The sequence below is a fragment of the Acinonyx jubatus genome, chromosome B2, assembly GCF_027475565.1.
Source record: "Acinonyx jubatus isolate Ajub_Pintada_27869175 chromosome B2, VMU_Ajub_asm_v1.0, whole genome shotgun sequence".
Classification (NCBI taxonomy): domain Eukaryota; kingdom Metazoa; phylum Chordata; class Mammalia; order Carnivora; family Felidae; genus Acinonyx; species Acinonyx jubatus.
Genome location: NC_069385.1, coordinates 70,144,710 through 70,160,843, shown reverse-complemented (window position 1 = coordinate 70,160,843; position 16,134 = coordinate 70,144,710). Strand labels below are relative to the sequence as shown.

The 16,134-nt window shown below is 38.1% G+C and overlaps 1 protein-coding gene across 4 annotated transcripts in view; it reads right to left on the bottom strand.

Annotated features, from left to right (window-relative positions):
* Positions 1-16,134, bottom strand: part of BACH2 (BTB domain and CNC homolog 2) — a 354,258-nt gene that overhangs the window by 301,012 nt on the left and 37,112 nt on the right. Inside the window, exon 2 of one of the 4 annotated variants that reach the window (XM_053222465.1) lies at positions 1,328-1,379. The exons of the other annotated variants lie outside the window; for them this stretch is intronic. The gene's annotated coding sequence lies outside the window, so the exon portion shown is untranslated. The remainder of the gene's footprint in view (positions 1-1,327; positions 1,380-16,134) is intronic. 4 annotated transcript variants of the gene reach the window in all.

Sequence of the window (16,134 nt, the reverse complement as noted above, 5' to 3'; positions counted from 1 at the left end):
TTTTTTTTTAAGTTTTTAAATTTATTTTTGACACACAGAGAACAGAGAGGGGCAGAGGGAAGGGGAGAGAGAGAATCCCAAGTAGGCTCTGTGCTGTTAGCACATAAACCCTTAAGATCATAACCTGAGCCGAAGTCCAGAGTTGGATGTTCAATGGACTGAGCCACGCAGACACCCCTTAGTTTTGTCATTAACAGATTTACAACTGAAACAGTGCCCCACCCCCAACAAACAAAATAAACAAACAAAAAAACACCTCTAGAAATCATTTATCTATAATGTAGTAAAATGTCACTGAATTGAAATAACTGAAGAACTCAATCAGTTACAGGACATTTAAAAAGAAATGCCACTTTATTACTTTCATGTAACTATAGTAACAGCTAACATTTTCTAAATACTTACTATGCACCAGATGCCATTCTAAGATCTTCACATATAACCTTTCTATTAGCTTACAACATAACCCCATAAGGTAATTAATATTATTGCTTCCATTTTCCAGAATCAGAAACTCACAGTCTAAAAAGTCAAGCAGTGGTACTGCTGTGATTTCTCCCATATTCCTCTCAGGAACTGTAGCCCTGACCCTGAGCCCCTGGATAATGGCTGGTCCGAAATTCTTGTGGATAGATGCTGCTGCCTACTTGGACAGACCAGTATATGGCTTCTGGGGTCTCCATGTGTTTATACTGTCACCCCTCCCACACACACACACATACACATGCACACACATACACACATAAAAACATGTCCATGTATGTGCTCTAGCTTGTGCCTCACAAATGCTGCCTGCGCTATAGGGACCACTGTCTGGTACATCCCATGTTCACCTGATGCATTTGACTCCTCCACAGAAGCTATTCCTATCTCCTCTGAGCCCTCATCTACTCTCATAGGTCTTTCCAGCTCCAGGTAATCTCCCTTAATCTGCTGAAATTAAACAAGCAACACCATGAAGGATAAAACAATGCCTAATAGAGTAGCCTCCAGGAGTATGTTCCAAGACCCCCGGTGAATGCCTAAAACCACGGATAGTACTGAATACTATGTCTTTTCCTATATATAAGATACCAATGAAAAAGTCTGATATAGAAACTAGGCACAGTAAGAGATTAACAACAAGAACTAAAAATAAAATGGAATAATTACAACTATATACTGTAATAAAAGTTATGTGAATGTGGTCTCTCTCTACCTCTCTCAAAATATCCTATTGTGCTGTACTCATCCTTGTGAGGATGTGAGATAACAAAATGCCTACGTGAGCAGACGAAGTAAGGTGAATGACATAAGCACTGTGACATAGTGTCAGGCTCCTACTGACCTTCTGATGATGGAGTATGTCTGGAGGATCATCTGCTTCCGGGTACCTGAAACTGTGGAAAGGAAAACCATGGATAAGGGGGGACTACTGTATACATTTTGCTTTAACAGTGAATTTCAATGATTTTTTAATAAACTGCCAAAAACAATTGCTTAAGCTATGCAAACTCCTCCTTAAAATATAATTCATTTTTATTTTTAGTTTTTTTTGAAGTTTATTTATTTTGAGAGAGAAAGGGAGGGAGAGGGGCAGAGAGAGAAGGAGAGAAAATTCCAAGCAGGCTCCACATTCACAGTGTGAAGCCTTATGCAGGACGCAAACTCACGAACCGTGAGACCACAACCTGAGCCGAAATCAAGAGTCGGACACCCAACCAACTGAGCCACCCAGGTACCCCAAATAGAATTCATTTTTAAAGATAAGTGGATATTTCTGAACTGGATGGAAGTAATTTGTTCTCTTAAGTTAGGAAAGTATATCTTCATATCTTCATTTACTTCATTCGCTTGTTTAATTAACTCCATTCCTACACAGATGAACTTCAGACCTAGCTATGAGGTGACTAGAAATAATCCGAATTTGAAATAAATTTTAAAAATCTTTAGTATTTGTATTAAAAAAAAATCTTTTTAGGGGGCCTGGCTAGCTTCAGTCAGCAAAGCATGCAACTCTTGATCTTGGCGTCGTAAGTTCAAGCCCTATGTTGAGTGTAGAGCTTAAAAAAATTTTTTTAGGAGGCACCTGGGTGTCTCAGTCAGTTAAGCGTCTGACTTCGGCTCAGGTAATGACCTGATTTCATGGTTTGTGGGTTTGAGCCTCGCGTCGGGCTGTGTGTCGACTGCTCAGGGCCTGGAGCCTGCTTCAGATTCTGTGTCTCCCTCTCTTTCTCTGACCCTCACCCACTCACGCTGTCTGTCTGTCTGTCTCTCTCTCTCAAAAATAAATAAACATTAAAAAAATTAAAAAATAATTTTTTTAGGAGGTGGAAATAGAATTGAGAAAAATCTCTGAAGTCTTGCTCTCCAGGAATCTGTTGCAAGGGCCTCCAGGCCCAGATTCTCATTCCATGACAGGAAGCTGGCAGTGACAGAATAACGAGGCACAAAGAGGTGGAACAGATGACAGCTAAAGAAGCCATCAAGGGAAGAGAAGTGGGAAGGAAGTGACAGAAGTTAAATTGGAGTGATAAATTGGTAGGTTGAGTCTGTGTGGTTATTGTTGGAAAAGAACGAACAGAGGATCCTTTACTCAATCTAGAATGGTGAGCACCAGGAGCCACTAAGTTATAATTAATCTTAAATGTACATAAATTCTGGGTTTCAGTTTTATTGTTTTTCTCTGCCTCTACCAAGTGCTCTTATCCTTTAAACAATCTTCACAGAATAGGTATAAAGCAGAGTGAATTGCTGTACTATTATATGTATAATGTGTCAATGGAGATGATCAATTTCTAAAAGTTATTATGAAGTATCCACTCTAAATACCGCCACAGTTTTACTATTAATGTCATCCACTGAAACAATTTCTTCCAAGTATTCCAAAAACCTTAGGTTCACCCTTCAATTTCTGCTCAGAATTCTTTAGGACAGGCTTCACCAAGTTTTCATACAAAAGAAGAAATCAGTTACGTTAGTGTCAAGGTTCCTCTGCCTCCCCCCGCCCCTCCCTACTGGCTGATGCAGCACAGTATATTAACTAACATGTTCACCTGAAACAAAATAACACACATTCTCTTAAAAAATACAGATTGAAAAAGAATCATTGACTTAGTTTACTATTTTCAGGGTTACCCTGCAAGTCAAGAAAAATGGGTACTTATTAAAATTCACATTTGTAAAAGATGAACTAGATGATATAAATGGATTTACTGAAGGATTATTTTAAGTAAAAGATGATCAAGTATATCACAATTTGTAACACATGGTTTATAAAATCATATTTCATAACTAACTTTCTAGGAACACAGAAACTCCATAAAGCAGGCTACTTCTGCTTGAACACCAATGTGGTAGTTAAAAAGAATTTGATCAAGAAAATGAAAATTTACCCTGAAATTATTAGGGATAGCATGTAGAAGTATTCAAAAGGAAGCTAACCTTAAAAGTCTATAAAAGCTTCCTTTAAATATACATAAAAGGCATATTTGTCAGTTTAGGATACCTATTAAGAGTCAAGCTTTTGGTATTACAAGTGTGAAAAGGTTTCAAGTGTCAGGTTACTATAAAAATGTTTTTACTATTTTTCCTTTTTGATAAAGATGAAATGAAAGACCATGACCTGTGTTCTATTATAACAAGAACGTGGATATCGTTTAAAAGTATGTAACTTTTAATTCTCATTTGAAGAGGGCTATTACAGTACATCAGACATGCAATGTATTTAGGCAAGTGCTAATTTATTAAGGGCTACTGGACAACAATATTAGAATCACTGCATTAAGGTAATTAAAATCACCTCAAGATGATTTCACTTTTCACTTTTCACTTCAAGAAAAGTTTCATTCCTCTAAAGTATAGCTTCCACCTACTTTTTCAGTCTGATATCTCTCTATTCACCATCATCTACCTTATCCTTCAGTCAAAGGGGTCTAACTGGGTATTACAAAGAGTAGACAAAGCAGCCATGATCCTGATGGGGCTTATTGTCGAATGGGACAGAAAACCATTAAATAAACCCAACGATAAGTATGTAACTAAAATTCTAATAAGGGCTAGAAGAGTAAGGAGAAGGGAAAATATGAACTAGGGGGTGCTCATTAAGGGTGGAGATCAGGGAAGGCTTCTGAGAAAGTGATATTAAGATAAGACTGAAGGATGAGCCAGTGTTAGCAAAATGAAAAATGTTGGGGAGAACAGTTTAGGCAGAAGCAGCAGCACCAGGAAGAGCCTGTTCTCTAGTTAGAGTAGCTGATGAGCATGGCAGGGGCTGGGTCAGCAGAACCCTGTAGGCTCCACGGAGGAGGCTGGGTTTTCTGTGTGACAGGAAGCCAGGGTAGGGTAGGTGGGGAGTAGCATGAGCTGACTCCTTCACTATTACTGTCCTCAGAGTGCAGACCATTGAACTGATCTTTTATTTGTTTTTTGTTCCTCTTTAGGTATGGAGTTGAAAGAGAGTTCAAAAAATTGGGAAGATTTTACATACGTTGCTGCTATCAGAGGAATACAAAAATATTAGTAACTCAGAAGCAACAGAGACCTTTCGGAAGATTTATGGTCTCTGATTCAGAAGTAAAGTCTGCTTGTGGCATGGGGAAGAGTGATTAGGCAAGATCATTTTTCTTCATCACTTTTCAGGTGACAGGCCAGAATAATCATGGAAATGACTCAAGATGCCATCTTTTGGAAGATGGAGTGATTTTCTCTGCCATGGGAACAGAGTGAGGGTTGGCCAAACAGCAGCTGAAAGGAAAGATGCACTCTTGCTTTTGGTTACAGCCAGGCACTGTGTTGGAATGAGGCCCAATAAAAATCTGGACAGGTGACACGGTTTCCTACATCTTCCCCCCGCCCAGGACTGCAAAGTTCATGGCAATGCAGGGTCCCTATTCCTTGGAAGAAGGAAGTGAGCCTCTGTGTAAGCCACGTTTTGTGCCTATGACCTCATGGTAATACTTAAATATGCAATAGAATGTTCACTGGAATATTTAATGTCATAAAAACAAAATCTAAGGTTGAACAATAAGAAGTAACACTAAGTATTTCATCTGGAAGCAAATAAACCTTGTCAAAAATTTACATTTTTCCAACAGAATTGATCATTTAAATGAAAACTCCACAGAGCAAGACTATAATTTATTTCATACGTGGTAGGTTTTTAAGTGAGAGACAGGTTCTTCCTTCCTTTCTCCCCACCCACAGAGTTTGGGCCATTTCTAGACAATATTCAGCTGACCTTCTTTTAAAAGACCCAGAAAAAAAAAAAAAGGTGATGCTTACTCTCAGTGGAAAGGTAGTGTTCCACCAATTTTGGTAAACACTGATCTAGACTTGAATCTTTGACTTCTGAAAGCAAGAGCAAGATGACTCACATATGCCTAAGGAAAAAGTAGGTCTGGTGGTCAGATCTGAAAGAGAATAAAAATGCTAGAAAATGTACAGTAAATCCTGTTCAAATTTTAGACAAATCATTTAACATATCCTTTTTCATTTCACTATGTCAATACTAAGTATACTATTTTTCCCAGTTTAAGAAAAGCTGAGCCCGCCAAAATCAGAATTTATAAATAATTAAGAAACATTTATTTTAAAAAGCACTTTACTTTATGAAGAGTCAATTTTCCATGCATATTTAAGATCACTTTTAAAAAGTGTAATTTGTTTAAGAAATACTTTTTCAAAAACACCTCTACTTTGTTAAAAGAAGCCTCACTGTTCTCCATCCATTTATCCATCCATCCATCCACCCATCCACCCATCCATCCATCCATCTAACAAACGTTAATGGAGCCCTTGCTACCCCAGGCATGGCTCTCAGCACTCATGATACAGCAGCGAAGAGAACAGTCTAAACTCCTACCTTATGGTGTGCATTTTCATGTTATGCCTATAGCGCTGTGGAACTATGAAGGAAAATCAGCTTTTAAAAAATAATAAACTGTCACACAACAATGTAAATATAGTTACCATCATAGAACTATAGACTTAAAAATGGTTAAGAGGGTCAATTTTATGTGTTTTTTACAACAATTAAAAAACTAAACTAAGTTAAAATTTTAAAAAGTCAAAAATGGACAGAGCCAATATTTACTGAGTAGTTACATGCACTAGGTTCTACTCTGAACAGAACTCATTTAACCTTAACAACCTTAGGAGACAGGCACTCTCTATTTTCCAGAAGAGTACACTAAGGCACAGAGAGTTTAAGCAACATATCCAAGATCAAATATACATGGGATGAAGCTGAGATACAAACCCAAGCAGTCTGACACCAGCACCTTGTCTCCTAAATCCATACAAAAATTTTGAAAAGCAATACCGTTCTCAATTGGAACTACAGTTCATAGTATGAAAAGTGGTAACAGGACAGTAATAGTAAAAGTAATTGTGATCACCTGTTCTCATTCTTGATTTGGCTTTTAAAAGCTTGATGATTTATAACCCAACTTACTGCTCTTTTGACAGCTATTTTTCCTAAAAACTTAAGCATTGAACAAACTGCTTTCGACCACTTCTCTCTAAGCCATAATATTCTTTTCCTACAAATGGAAAAAAAAAACCACACAGGATGGTTTCTTTTAAAACAGACATTACTGAAACTGTAAATATTTTTAGCCTTTTGTACTTTTCATCCAGCAGCTTGGCTGAGAATAATATAGAAACATTTAAAAATAGCCTTTCAGTACTCTGAAAACCATTAAATAGTTTAGCACATCCCCAGCACCTGCTTGACTTGTCTTAATCAACACTATTTTGCTAGTCATATAAAAAAAGAAAACCCTTTCGGTTTCAGAATTTTTCTCCCTTAAAAACCAAATGTGTCACCAGAGTATTTTGTGCTAGGTTGCCCTCTCTCTCTTCCTAACTTAGAAGGTGACACCTGGACTAAGTCATGGGTAACTAATGAAGATGCAACTTTCCCCTCAGTGCAATACACATCACAGCATGTGAGAAAAACTTTCCCAGGCAGGGGCCTTCATAACAATTGTTGGGATTCTAATGGAAAGTTAGTTTTGTTGTATAATTTCCAGAAGTTATTCTGAGCGATATGAGGACACGTGGTAAATCTGTCCTGATGTAGGAAGGTGACAGTGGTGATGCAGGATGTACTCTCTGTCCTGTTTTTCCAGAGGTGAGAAAGTACAGTCCATAGATTTTGGAATGACAGGAAGAAGGAAGAAAGAGGGAGGGAAGAAAGGAAATAATCTATTTAGAATCTACTGTGTTCAAATACTTTGTGCTTAGCGTCAAACTTTCAACAATGGTCTGAGCAGCACTATATTGTGGCAAAATTGAAGTACCAACCTGGACAGACACAAACATCAAGTATTAAAAGCCCAAATTAAGGTGAGGCACTGCTTTTCACACTGCCAGGGACCCTTATTTAAGAATACAGGGATTAGCATAATTTGGTGCCAGGCAGCTTCCTTCCAGTCACATTTGATGAAGACTCTATAACATCACCTGCTATAATCAAAATTTCTTGGAACATGAGAAGGGCTCTGACCCAAACCAAAGAGAGGCAGTTATAAAATATCATGTGTTAATAAAAGGACTCAGCTAAGGCAGGGCTTTAGGGCGAATACATTCTGTATTGTCTAAATGGGACACTTGATGAGCGAGAGTATGATCAATTAATCCAGGACAGAGGAGTAAACTGGGACACTCCTAGGCAAACCAAGACATACAACTGCTTGTCTGTAATCCACATCTCACAGCTACGGGCCCCCACCAGGCTCCAGTGGAAACCATTTTGTTTCCTTCGATAGTGTTAGGTCTACCAAGGTATAGGAGACAATGCTAACAGACAGGACACCTTCTTCTGGCTTTACCATTCAGCTTTCCCAGGCACACATGATACAACAATTAGATTCTATCTAAAGCAAAAGTAAGTGGATATCATTCTGGACAGAGGTCTATAATTAGCCCATTTTCTTCAATGATTAAAACAAAGTCCCAGAAGACATGTGGGTACGAAAACACAGTAACAGGCATGACAGAAATAGGATTCCAAAATTCTCTCAAGGTTAAATATGTACTGAAATGAATTTGGTAAAGTTTACTAGGATTCAGTGTAAGGTTCCACACAGTCAGTCCATAGTGTCTGGCGGCTTCCTGATTCAATAAAGACAGTGTGACAGGGCTGCCCAAATGCCCTCTTGGGCTGCATTAACAAAGGTACTGCTCTCAAGGCCAAGGAAATAGAAGTCTCACTATACTTGGCTCCAGTCAAACTACTCATGGAGAATAGCTTTGAATTTTGCTCGCTACATTTTAAGACACCTTCTCATAACCTGGAGAGTGTGAAGAAAAGGGAGACCAGGATGATGAAGGAACTATACTATACTATACTATACCATACTACACTACACTACACTGAAGGGAATGGAATATAACCAGCTTGGAAAAAGAAGACTTACAGAAGTCACTGTTCTGTCTTTATCTAAATAACTGAAGATTAGCCATGAGAATTGATGATTAGACTCATTTACCACACAGAAATTAGGATCCCTTAGACAAGGCATCTGTATTGGATGATGTTGAACTTGAAGGTGTATAAGGCCTTGCCCAGTCTAACAGTCTGTAATTACATGGTGGAAAGTGTCACATTCTTCATGAAATCAAGCACCAAGAATTGGCCTGGGCCGCAACAAAAGATTTTCTTCATCATGTATTGTAGGGTTCCTCTCTACCCGAGCTGAAGTAAGGATGTCAAATCATTTTTAATATATCTCACAGATAAGTCCAAGTCTACTGGAAAGAGAAAACACCACAGTAGTTACACCATATATTTCCTATTTGACCTAAAATCAGCCACACAGAAGCCCTGGTCATCGTAAAGGACTTCTCTGTAGTCAAACACAATGCATACATAGAAATAAATAAGAGTATCACCGCCAAACTATTTTTTAACAGTGATCATGGCACAAGTTACTCTTAATATACAAAGACTTCTTATTCCAAAAGACCTTTTGAATACAGTAATGCAATAATATATCTTTACTCTTATCTTATTTGTAATCCTAAAAACATGGTTTCCAAAATATGTATATCCATTTATAAAAATTTAAGTGTAGGTAATTTGGCAACAAATCACAGCCAGCTAAAAGACCTTAAGTAAAAGAACTCTAGGTCCAGAAATGAAACCAAAAAGATAAGACATCTTAGAAATATAGAGACAGAGAAGCAAATCAATAGACCATAATCTTGATATCTAGTGCTGAGCGTGGCAAATGGTTGGTGAATAGAAATAAATGCTCCCTACAGACAGACTCAATTAAGTACAGAGCATAATTTATTCGTGAAAAAATAACTGACTGTGACTCTTCTTAGATCTTTTCAAAATTACTTGAAAATATTCACTAAATATAAAGAAAACTGATATGTTAAATCATGGTAATAAAATGAAATGGACTAACCTAGGGAGCAGTGATAACATAATCTGATGTGTATAAGTCCCTTGGACCACCCGATGGTGTAATGCCCTGCAAACTGAGTAGAGGAAGGGAGATTTAATTAATTGTTCTCCACCTCTTTGAACTGACAGTATGTTTGGTTTTAAGAAAATAAAAGGACCTAGAGCAGAAAAGGAGTATTATCTTATGTAGACCGTCTATATCTTATAATGTACTTTATATTTAAGAAATATTTCCTATCAGATTTTTATCCTACAATAAACAACTACAAACAGCAAAAACAATAAAAAAATAGTAACAACAAAAATCAGTCTGCTAGGGGATTTATAGAAAAGTAACAATGAAACATTCTAGCTATATCAAGAAGTCTCTTGTCAAATCATTATTTTCCCCTCACAAGTATTTTTACATATATTCTAAAAGGACTGAGGAGGTATTGCAATGTTGTAAACTCAAAACAAGTCTCCTGAGCGTATACCATATACCATATACTCCCCACAGCCAACCAAAATCTCACTTTTAAATCTCAAGTTTATAAAAATAGTGGGTTCCCAATCAATTGACTTTTTCAACATCAGATGACTGGATATATCCTTCACAGACTTCAGATCCCTTGTTTAGCCCCCATAATAATATAAACTATATCCCTATGATTCCATTGGAATTACAAGAAATCACTATATATTATTCCCTTCCTTCTAAGACATTATCTGAGGTTTTGGGTTTGTTTTTTTTTTAACTTTTATAATCCTCATGTGATTTGTGGCCATATAAGACTGATTTTCCAAACTAAACATTACTATCTTTCTACTATTGTCTCTCCACAGTCAGCAAACTTTATTCATTTTCATTCAACACTTATTAAAGTTTTACTCTGTCCAAGACACTGTGCTAGGGGTAGGTGGTACTAGAAATTCACAGTCCCATCATCAATGAGTTTTAAATCTAGTAGGTGAAAGACTCACACACAAGTATATACAAGGCATCCAAGTGACACCCGAATGGTGAAACCAACACCCAAGGAGGCCAAGGAAAGAAGAGGTGTTTAGCTGTGGTAAATGTGAAGAAACAGTGGAGGAGGCGTCATTTGAACTGAGCCAGAGAGTATAGGAGGTCCAGGATTTTGACTGTCAAAAATTAAAGAGAAGAAAGGAGGAATGGAGTAGAAAGCCAACTTCAGGCAGAGGAAACAATATGAGCATAATTTGCAAAGGCAAAAATTGCAAAAAATACCGCACGCTATCAGAAGAGCAGGTAGGGAAGGTTACTAGCTAAAAGCAGAGTTAATTTATCCATGTTGGAGAAAGTTATGAGATAAATGGTTCATCTGAAGGATCAGTAGTTTCACAGGATCTGAAAAATAATCTTCCTTTCTCTATAAGCCATTCTCTCTGAGTGCTCATCTTCAGAAGGGTCCAACATGAAGGAAGGAAAAAGCAAATCCTGGCTGGTTGTCCAGGTGCAGGACCTAAAGCCAGCAACCCATGGGGTAACAGATGTTGTAACTAGGACTTTCTCACATCAATCCAAAATGTATGGAAATTTTGAAAAGACTTTCACCAATAGAAACTTGCCCTATTCTTCTTTTAAAACCATTCAGTTTTGAAATAAGAGCAGAACCTCCAAATTCTGAATTAACCCAACCTATTTTCTCAGCTCATTCACAGGTCACTGTGAAGCGGTGTGGAGGTTGTTAGGGGGGAAAAATCACATAATTGTAGGATTTAGTACCTCCAGGTTCCCCTACTAAGCTGGTCCTCCCATTTCCTACAGAGGCTATTTTACCAAGCTTATATCCTCCTCTTGCTGGCACACAAGTAGGTCATGGCACATTTCCCAGCTGTGGTGAAATATGACTGAGTTCTACCACTGAACTGTGAGCAAAAGTGATTATGCTAATTTCCAGGCCTGGTGCATAAAAACCTTCTGTGTGTGATCTTCCATGTTCTTTCCTTCTCTTTCTTTAAAAAAATTCATTATTTATTTTTAAGAGAGAGAGAGAGCACTCAAGCACATGTGCAAGGGAAGGGCAGAGGGAGAGGGAGAGAGAGAGAGAGAGAAAGAGAGAATCTTAAGCAGACTCAGTGCAGAGCCCTAAGCAGGACTCGATCCCATGACCCTGATCCCATGATCCCTCAGGTAGGGATCATGACCTGAGCCAAAATCAAGAGTTGGAAGCTCAACCAACGGAGTCACTCAAGCACCCTTTTCCTTCTCTCTTGATGTGACACAAACAAGCACAGAACTATGGAAGCCATGCATTGAAAATGAAGAAACTGCAAAATGGAAGTGATCTGGATTCCTGAAGGACTACTGGGAGGAATGCCACCTATCATTCATCAACACTCAGTCTGAATGTTATGCAAATAAGGAAGAAACTTCTATTGTTTTAAATGATTGAGACTTGAGGGATTATCTTTACAGCAGCTAGCATTACCTTAATAATACACAAATTCTGACCATGTTTTTTACATTAGTTTGGGTCTACTGAGAAGTAGGCACCAAGACAGGATTAGAAATACAAAAGATTTATTAGGGGAGTGAGCAAGAGAAGCTGATAGGTCCTTCAGAGGATACTTCTGGATACAAGAGGGAAGGAAGGAGGAAAAGATAAGAAGTCTCAGACTGCAACACAGTTCCAAGCAAGGTCTAGTCAAGACAATGGGATTTCTCAAGTCAACATGGCCCACTAGAAAGATTCTGCATCCCACATGAATGAAGTAGCAATAGGAACCCCCACTGTGCTCAGTCACTGACTGGGAGGAGCCAGGGGGCTAAGTGTGGCCTTAATGCCAATGCCAACGCAGAGGTGGCTCCAGAGGGGCAGCAGTTGGGCCCTGCTGTTCCCAGCTACAGATCTGGGCAGTTCATATTCACGGACACTACACTGCTCAAACTTTCAACTTTCAAATCCTATATTCCTTTCCCTCCTTTTTTTTTTTTTTTTTTTTAAATTAATATCCACACCTTGCCTTTCTTCTTTTGCTCCTGTCTGCTAAGAGTTGTTCTTTCTCTGGTCCAAAGCTAATCTCTTCATGTGTTCCAGCTTATATGTATCCTCAGATCCCCTTTTGTCTCTTCCAGATTTTATCTATCCTCTACTATGTAAACATACTCAAGATTTTCAACCTTAAAAGCTAAGATTAAAAAAACAGTTTCTTGACCTTATTGTTCTCCTCCCCTTCACATCTAAGTTTCTTGCAAGAATGGTGTAAGTGGATTGCCTAATTTTTAAATTTTATTTGCTCACCAATTGCTCTTTACTAGGATTACATGAACCTACAAGTTGACATATCCTGGAATCCTTTCTTGACATCTCTGAAGTGTTTAACACTCCTGTCACTCCTTCCTTCTGGAAACTCTTGCATTGGGTCCTGGGATACCCTATGCTTAGGTTTTCTTCCTCCCTGAAGTTCATTCCTTCTTTTTATTTTCCTCCTCCTTAAATGTCCACTTCCTATGGCTTCTACCATTAGTTCTCTCTGTTCTGTCTTGCACATTAACCTGATGGCTCTCATTACTTAATGAAGTGCCCATTCGCTGATGACATCATTCATGCAGTCACCCAAACCTGAAACCTGGGAGTTGTCCACAATTATTTCCTCTATTTCCTTACCTATATTCAATCAGTCACCACGTTGTGAAGATTCCACTTCCTAACTCGCTCTCAGCACCATCATTTGTTGGTCTTGATCCCTACAGCCACTGGCCCATCACTTGTCTCACAAACTTGCGTAGGAACATAGTGACAGATCCTCTGACCTCTGACTGAGTCTATTCCCCTTCAGTCACATCTCTGTACAGTGATAAGACAATATTTCTAAAGCACAAATTTGATCATGAGAAGTGGTTCCCCACTGCCTACAAGATAAAGGTCAATCTCCCTAGAATGGTATGTAAAATCCTTCATAATTAGGCTCTCATCCATGTTTTAGCTTGATCTTTTTCCACTGCTCTATGTCTCCAAAGTCTAGTCATACTGAACTGTCTGCAACTCACACAATGTGTTACATGCTTTATGCTTCTATGGCTTTGTACATACCTTTTGCCCTGAAAGTTCTTTCCACCATCCTTGTCCTACTAGGTGAATTTACTATACATTTTTCAATAATCAAATCAAATTGTGGGGCCCCTTACCATCTATCCTCTCAATCCCACCCCAGAGCATTGAAGAGCTCATGTAAGGTGAGTACCTGTTCATGACACCTGACACAAGATTCCAAGGCAATTTCATCCTGCTTCTTTTTGAACACCATTGACACAAAATAGGCACTTGATGAATGTTTGCTGACTACAAGAATGAATGATGGACAAATCTAATCTTCCATCTTGAGTTTGGCCCCATAAAATTTGTCTCTTAAAAACAAAATTTTCAGTGGTCAAAAACCATTATGATGCCAGTCACCATTACATGCGCTCACTGGTGGCCAACTTAAAGTAGTGACATCTTCAATTTACATGTGAAAAGTGAGTACTTGGCATTAGAGGAGAAAGATACAAACACTCTGCAGAAGACAAGCAGCAAAGATAGCTCAAGGTCTATTATCCCAAGGGACTGAATTCATTCTTAGTAATTGTGTAAACCAGAGTTCACATTTCACACAGAACTTTCTAACAAACTGGAAACAGGAGATGGTTAAGCTAGGCAAAGAAAAAGCAGGGCTTTGATACACAAGAAACTACACATGCATTTTACATTAAATGCTGTTGTAATTTGCTCACAGAACACAGTACAAAAATTATTCTAAAAGTCATAACTTGTAAATTTGATATGTAAATAAGAATTTAAAATTAGAATCTCCATGGCCACTGAATACTAAAAGAGTAAAAGGAAAAAGGAAATGAAAGATAAAATATACCATTTCAGACTCTCTGGAATGCATCTCCCTCCAGCCTGATCAGCAGGAGGCCAGTTATCACATTCGATGCACTTGGTAAACACAAGAGTTTACTGAAAACGGACCTTTTCATAAAAAATCATGGGTCAAACAATCTCTACAAGATATACTGCTGTTAAAAGAAACACACTTTTTCTCATTCTTGACATAATGATGCATGGTGTGCTTCTTCAGAGAGACAGCTTAATATGGTTCCAACCCAAAACCCAGTGGAAATAGCTTTTTTTTTTAATTTGAAAAATAAATCCCCAAACAAAATTCTTTTAAAATATTAAATTCTGCCAAAGATAGATGTTTTCAGGGAACCAGTCCAAAGAAAGATTTTAATTTATTTAATGTTCTATGAGCTAATGGTATCAAGAAAATGTATATCTTTGTTGAAAAATACACAAATCAGTGATGCTTATATACACCATCCACTTGACATAGTCCCTGCTGCTCAGCTTTATAAGAGTAGCATTTTTCCTGGAGCTAACTCTTGAAGCCTAAATCTGCAAAAAGTCTTGTGATGACATCAATCTTAATATTTGGCCAGGCCAGTAAAATTATTCTTCAAAATGGGTGCTAATATATCACTTTTACTCAAATCTAAGTGAAATGTCAGGAAAGTACTCCCATGTTTACTCCAACTACCCATTAATAAACATTTTTGACTGTAATAACTGAAGGTCCCATGTTCTCAATGCAATGACACCAGCAAAATTCCCTTGAAAACTTGCTCATAACCACAAGTGTAAGTAGATGTGACCTCTCAGGTTTTAGATTGATGACACTAAAAAAAATGCATTTACAGGCTGAAAATCATATAACCCTGGCCAAAGCACTCAATGACTTCGGAGAACCAGGAGAACCTACTTGAACAAAATAAATATTTGGGGAAAACCTGCATCGGTTGGATGGTTCATTGGTACAAAATTTATCCTTTAACAAACTAAATAGGATTTCTAATTATCTTCCTATATTTCTCCTCCTTACACCTTTCAAATTTAATCACAGCATTGTTTAATCTCTTGCCTTTTTTACTCTTTGCCCTCTGTCTGAAGTTTTCAATTAAGAATTACTTTGTAATAGGGGCATCTGGGTGGCTCAGTTGGTTAAGCGTCCAACTGTTGATTTCGGCTCAGATAGTGATCTCATGATTTGTGGAATTGAGCCTCATGTTGGGGCTCTGTGCTAACAGTGTGGAGCCTGCTTGGGATGCTCTCTGGCTCTCTGTCTCTGCCCCCTCCTCTGCTCTCATGTGCATGCATGCTCTCTGTCTCTCTCAAAATGAATAAACTTAAAAATATTACTTTGTAATAGCATTGTGGTTATATAGGAAAATGTTCTTAATTTCAGAGATGGATGATGTTGAAGTATTTAGGGGTACAGTGTCAAGAGGTCTGCAACTTGCTTTCAAATGGTTCCTAAAAAATGAACCCCTTTTCCTAACACACTATACATAAGGAGATAAAACAACAAATACTAATAACTGGTGAATGCAAACTTAGGGTATGGAAATGTTCCTTACTGTCATCTTCCCCTTAGGTTTGAACTTTTTAAAAGAAAAAGAAAAAATGTTTTAAAAGAATAACTTTACCTAATAGGTTCCAGCTTTTCAAATTGTAAATGCAAGTGGTTAGCATCACGAGTCTAAAACTTGAGGGACCTTGTGCTAAAAAATACCAGGACTGACAAAAGACACATTTGATTGTCTTCTACAGGCATGATATTGATTCAATTTGCACATCCTGGAAGTGGCTGTGATTTGAGTCTGGGATGGAGGTAGAGAGGCATAATGAACACATCCACAGTCCAAGCATTTCCCTCCAGAAGGCCCTGAAAGCTGGCCCCTCAGG